The sequence below is a fragment of the Staurois parvus genome, unplaced genomic scaffold (assembly GCF_062004578.1).
Source record: "Staurois parvus isolate SC_StPar_1 unplaced genomic scaffold, SC_StPar_1.0 ptg000701l, whole genome shotgun sequence".
Classification (NCBI taxonomy): Eukaryota; Metazoa; Chordata; class Amphibia; order Anura; family Ranidae; genus Staurois; species Staurois parvus.
This window is the reverse complement of record NW_028318497.1, coordinates 555,413-575,733: the sequence shown is the minus strand read 5'-3', so window position 1 is coordinate 575,733 and position 20,321 is coordinate 555,413. Positions and strand designations below refer to the sequence as shown.

The window sequence follows — 20,321 nt, the reverse complement described above, 5'->3', positions numbered from 1 at the left end:
AAAACTTGTGGTAATGAATAAAATTTTCCATGCCTCCCAGCAAATAGTTTGGGGTGTCTACTTTCCGAAAAAGGGTCATTTGGGGGGTTTTGTGCTATCCTGGCATTTTATGCCCAACATTAGAAACTTATGCCATCCAATCTACTAACCACTTGAAGACCAAGCCTTTTCTGACATTTTGTTCACAAGAAAAAAAAAATCAGTATTTTTTGCTAGAAAATTACTTTGAACTCTTAAACATTATATATTTTTTTTAAAGCACAGACCTACAGAATAAGATGGTGGGTGTTGCAATTTTTTATGTCACACAGTATTTGTGCAGCAGTTTTCACACGCACATTTTTTTTTAAAAAGTACACTTTTAATTTTAATGCACAAAAATAAAATATTTTGTCCAATTGTTTGATGAAGAATAAAAGTTGATGTTGTGGCAAGTAAATAGATATAAAAAACTGACATGCTTTAAAATTGCGCATTCCCCGTGCAACAGTGACAAACTACATATATTTTTAATAGCCATAAGCAATATTTAAAAGCCTTTACAGGCTATCACTTTAGAATTACACAAGAGGTCTAGTGCTACAATTACTGCCCTCGATCTGACATTTGCGGTGATACCTCACATGCATGGTGCAATTGCTGTTTACATACCGACACAGGACTGACACTTGCGGTTTGTTTTATTTTTTTTTTCATCACTTTTATTGTTATGTTATAAATAATATAAATATCCCCTGTGATAGCAATAGGCAGTAAATGGTACTCTTTTTTTTTTCTATAAATCTAAGGTCTATTGAACTCTAGATCTCTCCTCTGCCCTTAAAGCATCTGATCACACCAAGATCTGTATAATCAGATGCTTTTCCAATTTAAAAATGTCACTATTTACGGCCGTCAAAACCAAAGTGATGAAATGCTCGTAGCTTCCTGTTTCTTAGACTATATAAGATGATTGGAGCTGTTCTGGTCTCTGATCAGCTCTATGTTCAGCCAGCAGAAATTCCGGCTGCATTCTCGGGTTCCCCAATGGGATGGGACAGCCCAAAAAAGCTGTGGAAGGCAGCGGGGTGGGGGAAATGTTCCCTCCTGCTGCTTGTAAAAGCAATTCAGCTGCTAGGATTGCTTTTAAAAAAAACAATCGGCATCATCCTGGTATAACCACTCAAAGTCCAGTGATGTACCAGTACATCACTGGTCTTGGTTGGGCATTAGAAATCTATTCCAGCAGCGTTGCACACACTGATGTATATTCAGAGAGAAACACCCTGTTGCTGTCAGAATAAACAGATCGGTATTGCAGCCGAATATTAACTTAATAAAACATTTTTTAATTAAAATCTGTGACAAAAAAAAAGGAAAAATATATACGACGAAGCATGACAGTGATCCGTACAATAATATGACTTTTTTTTTACTTTTTTAAATTTGTTTTTTTTTCAACTTTTTTTGCAACTTAAAAAAATAAAAGACAACAACTGTAAACTTTCCACAATGCAACAGCCAGTTTCCTGTTTACCTAACTTCTTTCAAGACCCTGTGTGAATGTGCACCCTAGACTGTGCCGTGCTGTACCCGATACTAATACTCCACTAGTGTATGGTAGCAGCAGAAGCAGTCTTTGAGCCAGAGACCAGGTTGGCCAGGACAGGAGGGACAAAAAAGTGGGTGTTATGTCTAATTCTGTGTCTGCTATAGACACATCTTTTTTGTGGTGACTTTTGGATTAGGGTATCAGGAATGGCATCAGGAAAATGCCTCTCAGGCAGCCGACTCACTGCATTTGGGTTGAGGGTTTAGGTCACAGCACCTTCTGGATACAAAAGGTCTGTGATGACTTCTTCCTGAAATTTCAGGAAATAACTTCTTCCAGTTGCTTTGTAAAGCACAAAAGCATTCCACAGAGCCAACTGAAATAAATATAGACACTCTTTTTGTACTAGTGCCTTGCTTTACGAGAAACTAATTACAACAGAGTGTATTGTCAGTGAAATGCATAAATCTCATTATATTCTCATATCTATGCCTGGCCATGGCAGTAGAGAACATGGGCCCAAAAAGGAAATAAACTCTTTTTCAGTTAGGCAACTGAGACTTGCTTATTTTCTTGTGGAAATAAGAGTATTTTTACTGCCTTTGACACAAACTAAATGAATCAGTAAAGATGGTTTTGAGCTTTTTTTGGAGATTTGCCCCCCTAGGGTCTGGAAAATCAGCATAATTGCAATACGAGGTTGCAGGGCAGGGGCAACTAGTCACAAAACACTGGGATATTCGCAACAAGAACGATCAATTTTTTGTCTAGGCAAGAAATGTCTGGATCTACACTAGGAACTGCCCACTTCTTGGTAAACTTCTCCATGGAATATTGCCCAGTGAAGCCTTTTGGTGCAACAAATAATTTAGCAGAAGTATTCAAATGCATACTATAGGATCCAACTGATGAAGCCTGTACCTGGGTGTAACACATATAGGAAAGAGAGCCACACATATGATACTATTCCAGGTGGGAATTGAGCTTCCAAACCTGTGATGTGATTTCTATGTGCTGTTTGAGCACTCGTGCTTTGATTTTATGTGTTTTTATGCTATCCTTTTATTAAAAATCAAGTATATACAGACAGCACTATTTGTCCTCCATTTTATGTTTTACATACAACACCCATGATTATGAGTGAAAAGCTATGTGATGCCTACCATCAGCCGTCTATGTGGTCCACCAAGGGTTTGGAGCCCCAGCAGGAGACATATTAAAGTGCTATTATACCTCAATGTAACTTGAGAGATCATATCAGGAGGGGAGGTTATTTGGTTTCTTTGAGGTGGAATTGCTGCTTTAAAGTATTAAGGGTGTGACGCTTTTATTACACTTATGATATATCAGGAGGTGAGCCTTCATTTTTACATGTGGTGTTGTGCATGCATGGTGATATTCAGGAAGAGGATCACACTTATAGCACATTGGTCATTAGAACATAGTTAATGGACATGATTATGGACGTTTTTTTTAATTGTCACATGTTGCGCTGCACTATTGTTATTTTTGTTTGATTATCGAAGTGTGATGAAATTACTATTGAGGTGCTATAACAAGCAACAAGTTTGTATAATTATTTATTTATATTAGTTTTTTCACTTTACATTTAAAATGTCTACAATGATTTATGATAGTCCCATGGGAGACTTCAGGGATTACACCAGAGGCTGTGTCACAGCCCTAGACCTATAAAGCTAAGAAACCGCTAACTGCCTGGGGAGCGCCACAAGCAGAGCTCATTGTTGAAGGTCATATTACAGGCTATTCTTGCAGTACTTTATCCAGAGGGATCTGGGTACAGCCTTGAAGGTGCCACTGAAGATTAGCCAATCCAGATAGTTGAACAACGAGTCCCAGCTTAGCAGTGTAAAGTAGGAACTTTGGTGTCTGTTTAAGAAACCGAGATGAGCTGCAATCCTGATGATTGCAGCTTATCTCAGATCATTGGTGGTTTATGAAACTGAGATCATCAGCAGAGAACATGTTCACCCCTGCCTTACACAACCCCCCCCCCCCCCCCCAAAACCAGTAGAGCAGGTTAGAAATACAAATTTACATAATTTGTGTAGGGGGGCTTTAACATTATTATATGACCATGAATTCAGCAGCGGTAATTCACTGCTGCTTAATAAATGGACATCTCTGTGCTTCACTAATTTTCTGTTACTGAAATCTCGCGAGATTACAGTAACAGGAGGCATTCTCCACAGTTCAAAGCGTTTGTAAATTGCTTCACTCCTCAAAAGGAGAAGCAATCTACAACGCTTCATAAACAGTCACTCAGAGGAGAGCGATCTCCTCAGAGAATGCCTGGGAGCTCAGCAGAGATAATTTACCGCTGCTTAATAAAAGGACACTTTGTCAAGAAATCGTCCAGAAAAATAGATGAACATTTCAATGAAGATAAAAAAAAGTCAGTTTTCTTGGAAAACTAACAAAAAACTTAAGCATCATGGGAGTGGAATGGGCTATACTTGGCTGGCTAATGGCTTGTCAATTTCTAATTTTTCCTTAAGGCAGCAGTAAAACCCACTGCTCAAGAATTCTACTGATCCTGTGTTTTTTGATGAACAATTAAGAAACGGTTTTGCACTACCCTTGGAGGTTTACATTTTTTCCCTTAGATGTATTTATTATGACTGTTTGAGCACAAAGTAAAAAAACGTCCTGTGCTAATTCTGTATGAAGCAGTGCCTACAAAGAATATTCAATGTCCTGGTGTTAATGGGTGATGAATCCCTGTCACTGTGCTTGCAATGAAAGAGAAACTGTGGGGAATGCTTTGATAAACACCACAGTGGGTGACCTTTAATTCATTTTATAAACATGCATTTCTGGTGTACTTATTACTGATTATATGATTATTGGCATTTCTGAAGCCATTGTGGTGAAATTGGTAGAAACCGTTATAAATCGTTTGGTACACACTTTGTTTACAGGATACTTTCGCTTTTTTGTATGCTTTTTAATCTATATTTTCTTTTTTGTTAATCTTATTGCACACTATTTTTTTCTGTAGCTGAAGAACAAAGGATCAAAACCAGCATAAAAAAAAAAAAATAGGGAAAATTTTTCAACTAAATCAGATAGAATGTGTTAGGGTGTAGCGAGGTGTGCACAATTTAAATATGGTACTTGTTTGATGCTATAGCCAGAGGCATGGAAACAGCATGCAGATCCCAGAAGTATTACCCACCCGACATCAAAGATGGTGATTGTAAGGTCACACCCTCATTTTAATTTTTTCTTTTCAGATTTTAATCTATATAATTGTTTTATAATATTGGAAGTGAAATAAATAAAATAGCATGGTAAGTAGAAACAGATCACTTATTGCAACCCTAATTCTGTCCATTTTGCTTGATGAAGTAAGTTGTGGTAATCTTACTTACGTTTAAAGCATATATTTTTTTGGTTGAAAATACTAGGCTCAATTTGCAAAGCAAGAACACAACAATAAGGATCCATATTTTCAAAAAAGTGAGATATTTTCAGTTGAATCCGATGAGCTTTGAGATTTACAGTCACCTGGCTGTAAATAAAAAAATAATATAGTCATGTATATTTTGGTGCGTTGAGCCTATTTGTCTCTTCTGCCAAAAATTCATTTACTTTAATGCCAGCAGTTTGTTTTCACGTACACAGCCTGCATCTGCAGATGTGAAACATCTGTGCCTTGTGGTGCGATGTGTTAAAAAGAAAAAAAATAGGTCTGACTGTATTTTTAGTTTGTTATCCTGCACTGCCAGCCCATTGAAAATAAATACAGTGCTTTATCACAGAGCAGCTTAATGTATGATTATGTAACCCACATTCAATAACAAAATGTGTAGTTTCAAAAGGTCATCAGTTGTCAAAAAGATGAACCAGAAGCTGGTAAATTAGTTCCATCATGCAGGTGTTGCGTGATCACTGGACAAAAAAGGATGACAAGTGTGAAAGAAGCATTGGCAAATATGCCAGTGGTGGCAATGGACAGGGTGAAGCTTTCATTATTGGGGAGTAAAAAATTGAAAGGTAGGTTTGCCCTAATGTGCAAGTATTCCATGCCAGTGGCTGGATTTATAATATGTGGCTACACATGCATGTCTAAGGCAAGTCATACATTATGCAATTTTATTTCCTTCAACCAGTCAGTGTTGCTGGGGGAATCCTTCCTGCAGCACTATTGTGTTCTGTTGGCTGAGAGTGCTGGGAGCCTTCCCCACCGGTAGAATACAATAACCACTGCTGGCGGCTATGGCTGGCAACAGTGATCATGAAAAAAAAAAAACTAATAGGTTTGTTGTACTGAACTTGATGGATATATTGACTTCAGTACAACCAGCCTGCCCATATAGTATATGGATTGAATTTCGGTCCATGTATGGCCGGATTGAGTGCTAGTCAGAGTTCTTTTACAAGCAACAAAGTGCATCTGAACACTGCTGGGGATAATCAAATTAATGTTGGCTGTACACATGTTTTTTTTGTTAAGCTGAAAGATTCCTTCATTTACACAAATTAAGTTGTGTAAATACACTAATCAGCTATCAAAATACACTAATTGGTGGCTAATTGGTGGCTGCAGCTGATTGGCTACAGCCACTGAATGTGGGAAACTGTTCCAACATGACCCAATTAATAATACAACTCCTACTCCAAAACAGTTGGGGCGCTGTGTAAAATCTACATAAAAACCGAATGCAAATGATTTGCAAATCTCATAAACCCATATTTTACAATAGAAAATAGAATATATCAAATGATTATTACGAGAAAATATACCATTATAAAAAAAAGTAATTTGATGGCAGCAACATGTCTCAAAAAAATGTTGGAACAGGGTACTGTTTACCACCTTGTAGCATCCCCTCTTCTTTTAACAACACTCTGTAAACGTCTGGGAGACCAGTTGCTGGAGTTTTGGGAGTGAAATGTTTAGTTTTTGCCTGATGTAGGATTTTGAGATTTGTAAATCATTGCATTATGTTTTTATGTAGATTTTACACAGCAAACCAGCTTTCTTAGCATTGGGGTTGTATGACTTCTGTAGAGAGGGGGAGGCCACTGAATGAAAACCTGGACAGATACTAATGTGGTATACATATGGAAATGAAGTAAGTTTCTGCACCATGTCTGCATGTTGGCCCAGCAAAGGAGGAGTGACAACCAAACTTTTCACTGCCCACATATGGCCACCCAAACTGAAAGCATTTTTTTCTGTTTAGTAAGCATGGGGATTTTTTTTTTTAAGTCTGTGTATTGACCCATGCTTCGTTACTGTCAAACTGGACTGATTTTTTTAGTTCCCTAACATAAATGCATATGAATGAGTAGTACTTTGGATACTGCAATTCGGATGCCTGTGGGTGATCAGGTGTCACCTCAGGATTATATACCTCAGTTGAACCAAGTGGGAGATATGCTTTGCATGCTTCCATTATCTTTTTTTGTGGAGCCTAGAGTTTTAAAAGGAACTTTGGACATTTATAACCAGGGGTGTGGCAATTAAATAAAAACTACTTGTCCAAGGACTAATTTGGGGTCCCAATCTACTTGTCCCTCATGAAAATCTTCTTATCCTGATTAAAATAATAATAATGTTAATCAAAACCGTGTTTAGCCCCTTGGCGCCGGTGCCTCCCGACTCTTTAAGGGTTTCTGAAGCCGGGAGGCGGGGCGGGGTTTTAGGGTCATGTGACCGCCGTGATACGTTGTCACAGAGATCACATAATTGGGAAAGGTCCCGATCGGAACCTTTCTGTGAGTACCGGACATGTGGAAAGAACAAACAGAGGGCGCACAGGCCTAGTGCATTACCATAAAAAATGTTTAATAAGAAATAAAGTAGGTGTTGTACTCACAAATGACAATAAAGTCAAGGCACATCATAAAAGAACAACTGGGTCAACAGTCCTGAGTAACAGTCTGCAATAGGGAGTGCAGACATCCAATAGGCTGACGCGTTTCTAGGACTTGCCTCTTCCTCAGAGCCAACTGACCAAATGTCTACTCCCTCTTTTATAAGCTCACTACTAGTTGAACCAAAGGTCACATGGGCCGTCCTGGACACTCCCCTATGCAGGTGGAGGGGTCACAGGGGCACACACACACACATATATATATATATATATATATATATATATATATATAAAAATTCTTCCCTGGTGATGCACTGCACTGCTCGCATTTAAATAGATGGATGGATGAACGACACTATGATGCTGCTTAGTGCTCTGCTTGCCATAGACAACGATGGCACATGGATTTAATGAAGAGAATAGATCTGGAACCCAGCAGTGACACTTATTCATAGAAATGCAGCCCACAGGGTGTGTACTATTCTTCTAGTATAGTCATATGTGATGAAACTTAAGCATGTGTGTCAATGCAGTGCACCAAGGATGGATGTACATATGCGATACTATATTAGAGGACAAAGTGTTGGGGATGCAACAGCATGTACTATATACAGTATTGTGTATTAATATCACTTGACCAGTAGATGGCACTGTACACTAAGGTTACCAGTTGTGCATATCTGTAAAACTTGTTGGTTCTTTTTCTCTTCTCTCTCTCTTTATAACCAAGATGTCTGCTGTTACAGATTGCTGAAATCTTTTGTATGTTTGCAACTTAAGCCACACAAGTAAACCAAGTTCTGCCTCATCACAAGCTACTAGTGTCTTCTCTAACTCATAACCAACAGGTTATGGGCCCAGCTCCGGACACTGGAAAAAGGAAAACTACAAGCAAGTAAGTACTGCATTTATAATCCTACCAAATCCTGTGTGAGGAAACAAGAGTTGTATCCAATTCACTGAAAGATGGCAAGTGCTTCAGATATGAAGTTTACAATAGCAAAGCTCAACAATACCAACTACCAGCTATGGAAGTTTAAGCTTGAAATGCTGTTATCCAAAGATGACTTGTGGCAGGTACTAGATACACACAGACCCAATGACAACCCGGAAGGATGGGACAGAAAAAACAGGCAAGCAAAAGCAGTCAAAGGCCTGTTAGTGGAGGACAATCAACTCATTCATATAAGGAAAGAAAACACAGCTAAAGGTATGTGGACTGCATTACAAAAACTGCATGAATGTGCAAACCTAAACAGTAAACTATATCTGCTGTGCAAACTGTATAAGATGAGGCTGGAAAAAGGGCAGGAAATGGGTGAACATGTAAATGCTATGCTAGAAATTGTGGACCAGCTGGGTGCAATAGGTGAAGAAATGAAAGACAATCATGTAGCAGCACTACTGCTATGCAGTCTTCCAGAATCATACAGTGCCCTTATAAATGCTCTAGAAATTAGACCGGAAACTGAACTGACGCTAGAATATGTTAAGGTAAAATTAATTGATGAATACAGCAGAAGAAAGGAAAATTTTCATAGTGAAGAGAACGAGAGACCAGAGGCAGCTCTGAAGGTGCATGAAGGCATAAGACAATGCAAAGAAACCAGGGTATGTTTTCGGTGCAAAAAGGCCGTTCACTTGAAAAAGAACTGTTCAATCTGGAAAGCTGAGCAGCGAAAGCGGGAGCTATCCACAAGAGAAAGAGCTAAAGCGGTCATGAAAGAAAATGAAAGTGCATCATGGAGTGGTAATTTTAAAGTGACTCAGAACAGTACCTCACACAGATAGTACATTGATTCAGGGGCAACAAGTCACATGACAAGCGACGAGACATTCTTCACAGAAATTGATTTTAGTGTAAAAGATAAAGTCTTCCTAGCAAATGGGAAAAGTATTACAGCGGAAGGTAATGGGCAGGGATTTCTGAACTGCAAAACGCGATCAGGGGGCAAGCTGAGCATCCTTGTAAAGAATGTTCTAAATGTTCCAAGCCTAGAAGGAAGCCTCCTATCAGTTAAAACCCTTGCAAGCAATGGACTCACTGTCCAGTTCAGAGGTAATGAATGCACAATTCAAAATGGAAAGCAAATTCTAGCAAGAGGAAGGTTAAATGAACATCTGTACAAAATCGTCACTGAAAGTGAGAAGGCTAATGCGGCAACTCATAACCCACATGACAAGTGCATCCACCTGTGGTATAGAAGATTGGGGCATCGAAACCCAGAAGCTATAAAGGACTTTGCAAAGAGAGGTCTATCAGAAGACATGAAAATATTGCCTTGCCACACACTCAGCTAGTGCACGTGTTGCATCAAAGCAAAGGCCACCCGAACCTCTCTTCCACAGACCAGTCAGAGTAAAACCATTAAACCCATGGAACTGATACACAGTGATGTGTGTGGACTAATGAAAACCATCACACCTGGTGGGAACAGATATTTACTGACTTTCATCGACGATTATTCCAGGTACACAATAACGTATCTAATGAAGCACAAAAGTGAGACATTAGAAAAACTTCAAGAGTTTGTAGCTATGACAAACAACAAGTTTCAAAGGAAACCTGGAATAATACGCACTGACAATGGAGAAGAATATATGAATAAAGAGATGGAATCATACCTAAAGAAACAAGGTATTATACACAAAAAACTGTACCATACACTCCTGAGCAAAACGGCGTAGCGGAAAGAAGGAATCGCACTCTTGTAGAAATGACCAGATGTATGATTTTGGACGCTGCCTTACCTAACAAATACTGGGGAGAAGCAATAATGACTGCAACATACCTACAAAACAGGCTCCCATCAAAAGCTATTGAGAGTACACCATATGAAATGTGGAATGGATCAAAACCTAACGTAGGACACATCAGAGTGTTTGATTGTAAAGCATATGCCCACATTCCAAGTCAAAAACGCTCCAAGTTGGAGAACAAAGCCATAGAAGGCATTCTGGTGGGCTACAGTGAGCAGAGTAAGGGATATAGAATCCTTTGTCCAAAGACCAACAAGGTCACAGTAAGCCGCAGTGTTTATTTTGATGAAAGTGAAGCATCAGATAATACAATTCTTGAAAAATGTGGAGAGGATTTACGAGCTGAATCGGCAAGAGACACTGACCCATGCGAAGCAGGACAAAAGCCAGAACAAGAAGTGGAACTTACAATCAACGAGCCAATAGAACCCACTGAACAACAAGAAATCAGAAGATCCTCTCGAATGACAAAAGGGATACCACCCCGCAGGTTATCATATGCTGCTAAAACACATCAAACACAGGAGCCAACATCCTGGGAAGACATAGAAACTTTGCCGAGAAGGGAAGCCGATCAGTGGAGAAAAGCAGCTGAAGAAGAAATAAAATGACTTCAAGAAAATAAAACTTGGTCACTAACAGAACACCCTCCTGGTCGCAAAACCATCGGAAGCAGTTGGACTTTTAAAGTGAAATATGATACAGAAGGAAACATCTATAGATACAAAGCAAGATTAGTTGCCAAGGGATACTCCCAGAAATTTGGAGAAGATTACGATGAGACATTTGCTCCATAAGGACACTCCTTAGTATTGCTGCCGGAAAGGGAATGCAAGTAAAGCACCTAGACGTCAAAACTGCCTTTTTGAATGGAGACATCAAGGAGGATCTGTACATGGAACAGCCACCAGGATTTGAGAAAGAAAAGAACCTTGCATGCAAACTGCAAAAGAGTATCTACGGGCTCAAGCAAGCGGCGAGAGCATGAAATGAAAAAGTGAACGAAATACTCAGAAAAGAAGGGTTCTCAAAAGGTACAGCAGATTCATGTCTGTATTCAAAGAATTAAGAGAACAAATGGACATACATCCTAATATACGTCGATGACATCTTGACGTGTTTTGAACAAGAAGGGGACTATGACCAAATAGTTCACAAACTGAAACAAAATTTTTAAATTAAAGAGCTGGGGAACATTACGCACTACCTAGGAATTCAAATAGAGCGGGAAGAGGATGGAAGCTATCTTCTTAACCAAAGTCAGAAAATTACAGAAATGTTAGAACAGTTTCACATGCAAGATGCAAAGGAAGTGAAAACACCAATGGAACCAGATTATCCAAAAAACAATGGACCAGAAAACTTGTTACCTAACAATGATTATTACTGCAGGGCAATCGGAAGATTGCTATACATCGCCAACGTGACAAGACCAGACATCGCCGTAGCAGTGGGAATACTTTGCAGGAAAGTCGCAACACCGTGTCAACGCAACTGGAATGCAGTAAAGAGGGTAATGCAGTACCTGAAGGGAACAAATCGGATGAAGCTGCGACTTCCAGCATCCTCAAACCCAAAACTGATTGGATATGTGGACTTTGATTGGGCTGGAGACACCACTGACCGCAAATCTACAAGTGGTTACATCTTCCAGTATGGACAAGGAACCATAAGCTGGTCTAGTCGGAAACAAGTGACTGTTGCACTCTCTTCAACTGAAGCGGAATACATAGCAGCAGCACATGCATGTCATGAAGCCATTTGGATTTGTCAACTTCTACTAGACATGGGACTGAATATGTCACAACCCACACCCATCTTTGAAGACAATCAGGGATGCATAAAGCTTACACACTCTGAGAAGATTAACCCAAGAACCAAGCACATTGATGTAAGATATCATCTGCTCAGAGACATGCAAGAACAAGGCGTTATCGACATCCAGTACTGCCCATCAGAGGAGATGACTGCAGATGCACTCACCAAACCTTTGCCAAGGGAACGTCATTTTTTTTTTACAAGAGACTAAATGTCATATAATTATGCACATGCCATTGAGAAGGGGTGTTGGGGATGCAACAGCATGTACTATATACAGTATTGTGTGTTAATATCACTTGACCAGTAGATGGCACTGTACACTAAGGTTACCAATTGTGCATATCTGTAAAACTTGTTGGTTCTTTTTCTCTTCTCTCTCTGTTTATAACCAAGATGTCTGCTGTTACAGATTGCTGAAATTTTTTGTATGTTTGCAACTTAAGCCACACAAGTAAACCAAGTTCTGCCTCATCACAAGCTACTAGTGTCTTCTCTAACTCATAACCAACACAAAGGAGATAGATCACTAGTATAAACATAAATGTTAAAATAAAACGTTACAAAAAACTTCTTAATATAGTTTACAAAGTTTAAATAAAATAAAATGAAATAAGTATTGTTACAATATAGTATAAAATCTGGTAAAATCGGTATAATGTATGGTATACATGTGTATGCATAAATATGGAAGCATAAGAAATATAAAATATATGGGAAATAAAGTTAAAAAAAAAAAAAAAATATATATATATATATATATATATATATATATATATATATATAAATAAAATGTGTGTGTGTGTGTATATATACAGTGGGGATCGAAAGTTTGGGCACCCCAGCTAAAAATGTGTAATAATGTGCATAAAGAAGCCAAGGAAAGATGGGAAAATCTCCAAAAGGCATCAAATTACAGATTAGACATTCTTATAATATGTCAACAAAAGTTACATTTTATTTTTATCATTTACACTTTCAAAATAACCGAAAACAAAAAAATGGCGTCTGTAAAAGTTTGGGCACCCTGCAGAATTTATAGCATGCACTGCCCCCTTTGCAAAGCTGAGACCTGCCAGTGTCATGGATTGTTCTCAATCATCGTCTGGGAAGACCAGGTTATGTCAATCTCAAAGGTTTTAAATGCCCAGACTCATCTGACCTTGCCCCAACAATCAGCACCATGGGTTCTTCTAAGCACTTGTCTAGAAAACTGAAACTGAAAATAGTTGACGCTCACAAAGCTGGAGAAGGCTATAAGAAGATAGCAAAGCGTTTTCAGATGTCAATATCCTCTGTTCGGAATGGAATTAAGAAATGGTAGTCATCAGGAACAGTGGAAGTTAAAGCAAGATCTGGAAAACCAAGAAAAATATCGGACAGAACAACTCGCAGGATTGTGAGAAAAGCAATTCAAAACCCACGTTTGACTGCACGATCCCTCCAGAAAGATCTGGCAGACACTGGAGTTGTGGTACACTATTCCACTATAAAGAGATACTTGTACAAATATGGTCTTCATGGAAGAGTCATCAGAAGAAAACCTCTTCTACGTCCTCACCACAAAAATCATCGTTTGAACTTTGCAAATAAACATATAGACAAGCCTGATGCATTTTGGAAACAAGTTCTGTGGACCGATGAGGTTAAAATTGAACTTTTTGGCCGGAATGAGCAAAGGTACGTTTGGAGAAGAAGGGGCACAGAATTTAATGAAAAGAACCTCTGTCCAACTGTTAAGCATGGGGTTGGATCAATCATGCTTTGGGGTTGTGTTGCAGCCAGTGGCACAGGGAACATCTTACGAGTAGAAGGAAAAATGGATTCAATAAAATTTCAGCAAATTTTGGATGGCAACTTGATGCCATCTGTGTAAAACCTTTAGTTAAAGAGAGGATGGCTTCTACAAATGGATAATGATCCTAAACACACCTCGAAATCCACGGGGGATTACATCAAGAGGCGTAAACTGAAGGTTTTGCCATGGCCTTCACAATCTCCTGACCTCAACATAATTGAAAATCTATGGATAGACCTTAAAAGAGCAGTGCGTGACAGACAGCCCAGAAATCTCAAAGAACTGGAAGACTTTTGTAAGGAAGAATGGGCAAAGATACCTCAAACAACAATTGAAAGACTCTTGGCTGGCTACAAAAAGCGTTTACAAGCTGTGATCCTTGCCAAAGGGGGCAGTACAAGATATTAACTCTGCAGGGTGCCCAAACTTTTGCAGACGCCATTTTTTTGTTTTCTGTTATTTTGAAAGTGTAAATGATGGAAATAAAATCTAACTTTTGTTGACATATTATAAGAATGTCTAATCTGTAATTTGATGCCTTTTTGGAGATTTTTCCATCTTTCCTTGGCTTCTTTATGCACATTAATACAAATTTTTAGCTGGGGTGCCCAAACTTTCGATCCCCACTGTATATTGTGGGGTTAGCTCAGGTGGGGGATCTCCTTCCCTGGGACAAAGGTAGACCGCACAGCAGGCTTTCATCAAAATCTGACTGGTTGTCAGTTTTATTAAAAAGGTTTGCAAGAAATATCAAAATAAACAAAACATCAAAATAAACCCTTGCCATCCAGGCACTAACTAAACAGAAGATGTTTCCTCTCTCAGAGGTGAAGGGCTTCTCCCTGTCACAAAAACAAAATAACAGCAAACCTTTTCTTGTAGGTATAGTCCATACACACAGCTCTCTCAGAATACCTCTCTGAGTCCCAGGCCACGAGCGACTCCTTGCTCCAGCCCTGCCCTTTTTGTATCACCTGTTGGTGGTCATTAGTGGAGTTCAAACTCTGGTTCGGAACCACCTCTGCCATTGTGGCCCCGAAAACCCGGAGTGGACTCCACCTTACACTTCACAGTATGACTTCATGCGAGGCGACACATATCTTCCATCCATCACTTTGCCGTTCATACTGTCACTATATATATATATATATAGCGGGGGTAGCTCAGGTGGGAGATCTCCTTCCCTGGGAAAAAGGTAGACCGCACAGCAGGCTTTCTTAAAAATCTGACTGGTTGTCCGTTTTATTTAAAATGTTTGCAAAATATTAAAACAAACAAAACATCAAAATAAACCCTTGCCATCCAGGCACTAACTGAACATAGAACTTTTCCTCTCTCACTGGTGAAGGGCTTCTCCCTGTCACCAACCAAAACAAAACCATAAGCAAACCTCTTGTTTGTATAACAATCACTTTCATGCACAGCTCTCTCAGGAATGGCTCTCTGAGTCCCAGGCCACGAGCAGCTCCTTGCTCCAGTCCTGCCTTATTTATGCCACCTGTTGGTGGTTATCAGTGGAGCACAAAATCCGGTCCAGAACCACCTCTGCTATTGTGGCCCCGAAAACCCAGAGTGGATTCCACCTTAAACGTCAAAGTATGATCGCCTGCAAGGTAACACATAGCGTCCATCTATCACCTCGCCGTTCATACTGTCACAATATATATAAAAAGTGTAAAAGATATAGATATACAGTTATGTTCAAAATAATAGCAGTGTGTTGAAAAAAGTGAATAAAGCTCAAAATCCTTCTAATAGCTTTTATTTTCATATACACAAATGCATTGGGAACACTACACATTCTATTCCAAATCAAAACATGAAGAAAAATATATCAAATTTGTGTTGTTCCTCTAAAAAAACTGAAGCAAAGTGAATATTAGACTGTTCAAAAAAATAGCAGTGTTTGTATTCTTCTTTACAAACTCAAACATTCACTATATAAACTGAAAAATGTTTGAAGATTTTGCTTTCCTTTGAATCACTTAATATTTAGTTGTATAACCACTGTTTCTGAGAACTACTGTACGTCTGTGTTGCATGGAGTCAACCAACTTCTGGCACCTGTGAACAAGTATTTCAGCCCAGGATGATTGGACTACATTCCACAGTTCTCTATTTCTTGGTTTTGCCTCAGAAACTGCATTTTTTATGTCACCCAAAAAGTTTTCTATTGGATTAAGATTCGGGGATTGGGCTGGCCACTAGAAAAGGTCAATCTTGTTGGTCTGGAACCAAGATGTTGCACGTTTACTGGTGTGTTTGGGGTCGTTGTCTTGTTGGAACACCCATTTCAAGGGCATTTCCTTTTCAGCATAAGGCAACATGACCTCTTCAAGTATTCTCAAACTGATCCATGATCCCTGGTATGCGATAAATAGGCCCAACACCGTAGTATGAGAAACATCCCCATATCATGATGCTTGCGCAACCATGCTTCACTGTCTTCACAGTGTACTGTGGCTTGAATTCAGTGTTTGGGGGTCGTCTGACAAACTGTCTCCGGCCACTAGACCCAAAAAGAACAATCTTACTTTCATCAGTCCACAAAATGTTGCGCCATTTCTCTTTAGGCCAGTCAATGTGCTCTTTGGCAAATTGTAACCTCTTCAGCACGTCTTTTTTTCAACAGTGGGACTTTGCGGGAGCTTCTTGCAGATAGCTTGGCTTCACATAGGCATCTTCTAATTGTAACAGTACTCATGGGTAACTTTAGACCTTCTTTGATCTTCCTGGAGCTGATTGTTGGCTGAGTCCTTGCCATTTTGGCTATTCTTCTATCCATTCGAATGGTAGTTTTTCGCTTTCTTCCACATCTTTCAGGTTTTGGTTGCCATTTTAAAGCATTTTGCGATCATTTTAGCTGAGCAACCTATCATTTTCTGCACTTCTTTATATGTTTTCCCCTCTCCAATCAACTTTTTAATCAAGGTACGCTGTTCTTCTGAACAATGTCTGGAACGACCCATTTTCCTCAGAATTTCAGAGAGAAATGTACTGTAACCAGCATGTACAACATTTGCTGCCTTCCTTCCTTAAATAAGGGCAATAATTGCCACCTGTTTTTCAAAGAATGGATGACCTCACTAATAGAACTCCACACTGATATTATTTTGAACATGCCCCCTTCAATTAGTGACTCAATTACACAGAATCAGCAGCATGCATGTCATGACTGTTGGGTCTGTTGGATTTCTATTACTCTACTACACCTGCTAGTAAATTATTTGCCATGTAGAAATATAATTTCTACCAAAAACAGTGATTGATCAGGTTAGTGATGTCTGACTGCTATTATTTTGAACACAACTGTGTGTACATATATATATATATATTTTTTTTTTACTTTATTTCCTATATATATTATATTTCTTATGCTTCCATATTTATGCATACACACGTATACCATACATTATACCAATTTTACCAGATTTTATACTATATTGTAACAATACTTATTTCATTTTATTTTATTTAAATTTTGTAAACTATATTAAGAAGTTTTTTGTAACGTTTTATATTAATATTTGTTTATACTAGTGACCTATCTCCTTTGTCCCCGTATATAGTATCGCATATGTACATCCATCCTTGGTGTACTGCATTGACACACATGCTTATGTTTCATCACATATGACTATACTAGAATAATAATACACACCCTGTAGGCTGCATTTCTATGAATTAATAAGTGTCACTGCAGGGTTCCAGATCTACTCTCTTCATTAAATCCATGTCCCATGGTTGTCTATGGCAAGCAGAGCATTAGGCAGTATCGTAGTGTTGTTCATCCATTCATCCATCCATTTATTTAAATACGAGTAGTGCAGTGCATCACCAGGGAAGGATTTTTAATATATATATATATATATATATATATATATATATATATATATATATGTAATTTTTTACTTATTTATTTTTATTTGCACACTTCTTATGGTTCTTATGATTTTATGATTGTCACTAGTTTCAATGATTTTATTTATACATATATATTTATATATTTTATAGATCTTTTGTGTTTACTTATACTATGTCAATTGCCCCTGTGACTCCCCCACCTGCATAGGGGAGTGTCCAGGATGGCCCAAGTGACCTTTGGTTCAACTAGTAGTGAGCATATAAAAGAGGGAGCAGACATTTGGTCAGTTGGCTCTGAGGAAGAGGCAAGTCCTCGAAATGCGTCAGCCTATTGGATGTCTACACTCCCTATTGCGGACTGTTACTCAGCGCGATGTTGACCAAGCTGTTCTTTTATGACGTGCCTTGACTTTATTGTCGTTTGTGAGTACAACACCTACTTTATTTCTTATTAAACATTTTTTATGGTAATGCACTAGGCCTGTGCGCCCTCTGTTTGTTCTTTCCTCATTCAGTATATTTGGATTTCCCGGTCTATTGAGGGCAGCAAGGTGTGTATGTTCCAGGACATTCTTAATGTTGTTGTAGCCTGCATCGAGTCCATCCCCAAGCGCAGGAGCATTTGTATTTGCTAGTACCGGACATGTGTGCTGAGGGCAACACTCTCAGCACATATGTTTTTCTTAATTGCATGCAAATGTGCGACAGCTTGGCGTCAAGGCCCAGACGCCGGGATACAAAAAAGGGAACGTGAAAAGAGATTCACAAAAAAGTGGTTACATTAAGGACAGAATGCGATACTAGAAGTAGTTCCAAAAATTATGCTTTATTACACAATACACATGTGGACAATTAAGGTAAATACCTTGGTTCACCATCACCTCAGTATGAGATAATACAAAAACAGACCTAAAATCACATAAAAGCAACATCAAGACCAGTATTTGTGATAATGTGCTGCAGACATAGTGACAATAACCTGTCTAATATATTTGCAGCACCGACACATTGGTTACACCACCATGCAGGAAGTGTATCAAAAAATTGTACCATATAGGCATAACATGCATAGCAATAATGGCTGATAACAAGCACCAAGTGACAATAATGTTGTTACCCATAAACCTAACCAGGCAATGTGGGTGAAAATTTGTAAAAACATATAGGGATTGGGTAGCCTCTATAATATTTGCAAAAAATTATTAAAGGCAAGAGTAGGTGGTGAAATATAAAATCACAGTGAACATGTCCATGTTGTTTGGATACAGAGTCAGTAATGAAAGAATCACCATTGATTTCCTCAGTATTATAGAAATGGCAGGGCCCTGCCCCAAGGGGTTTCTTCACCGCGACATGCGGGCTATTAACTACCTTAGTATTGATGTAGTAGTATAGATACTGGGTCCTTCGTGTCTTGTAAGTGTAGGGTACCTTGCACCTATATTGTGAAACATATTGTCCCCATCCTGTAACAAATAGGTGACATATGGACAGTCAATCAATATGTGTTCCTTGTGGTAAATGTATTAAATGGCGGACATACGCCTTATTCCATTTAGCTGTGCAGCAATTCACTCACCACTCAAGCCATAGGTGATACTCTTCCAGAGTTTCCTTAGTCTGAATGAACAGGCGCAGTCCCAGAGGCAGCCACCACCATCGGGACTGTTATCTAGTGGGCTCCACTCCTCCCTTGGTGCTTGTGCAGCCTTGCGCCGCTCGTGGCCAGCGTGTATGGCTGGCTTCCCTGCTGGTCAGCATGTATGGCGCCAATACGTGCAGCCGGAAGTGACGTGTCTGACGTATGACGTCAACACGTTTCGCCGATGGGCGTATCTCACTCGGCTTCGTCAGGACCAATGAGACACCTGCCTTTCACACTCTATTTATAATGTGCTTGTAACCGCCCACATAAGCAAATCAATTATTGGCAATAGTACTCACTGGGAAAAGAGGCTAATTATTTAGCAAAAAACTGGTCATACACTGCAATTAAAAGAATTAACACCTGGGTACACTGAAAGAGGGACTATTCATTCTTTCAAATAGCCATTAGCTAGAGGGATTTGATGATAGCCATCCTAATTGCCACAAGGTGGCGCAACCTATTTATTATACTATACATCTACTTATTTTTCCAAAAACACTTGGAGGTCACATTCAATATTTAACCCTTTTGGAAATAGAGTATCAAGTTTATATATCGAGTGTTTTTCACGTTTTAGGAGTACTCTATCAAAGTCACCTCTCCTCTGTGGGAAATTGAGTGCATAAATTCCTTTAACTTTGGTGCCCTCTAATCTGCCTCCATGGTACTTGGCATAATGTTGAGCTAAATTGCTTTCAGGGTCATTAGACTTAATATCCCTAAAGTGTTCACCTATTCGCACTTTAAGCTGCCTTTAATTTTACCAATATACATTTTTTTACATGGACAGTTCAACACGTAGAGTACTCTAGCTGTAGAGCACTTTATAAGGCTTTGAATTTTAAAGTGAGCTTTATTATTTGAATCTGAAAATATATCTGTACGATTTACAAACTTACAAATTTGACATTTTCCACATCTATACATCCCTTTAGTACATGACTTCAACCATGTTGATTGTTTTAATGGTTGATGGTCAGAGTGAATAAGCAAATCACCAAGATTCGGTGCTCTTCTTGCTACCATTAGTGGACGGTCACCTACAATTTTACCAAG

At 38.9% G+C, this 20,321-nt stretch overlaps 1 protein-coding gene across 2 annotated transcripts in view; it reads right to left on the bottom strand.

The window, feature by feature from the left end:
- Positions 1-20,321, bottom strand: part of MACROH2A1 (macroH2A.1 histone) — a 146,756-nt gene that overhangs the window by 14,310 nt on the left and 112,125 nt on the right. The gene's annotated exons all lie outside the window — the stretch shown is intronic.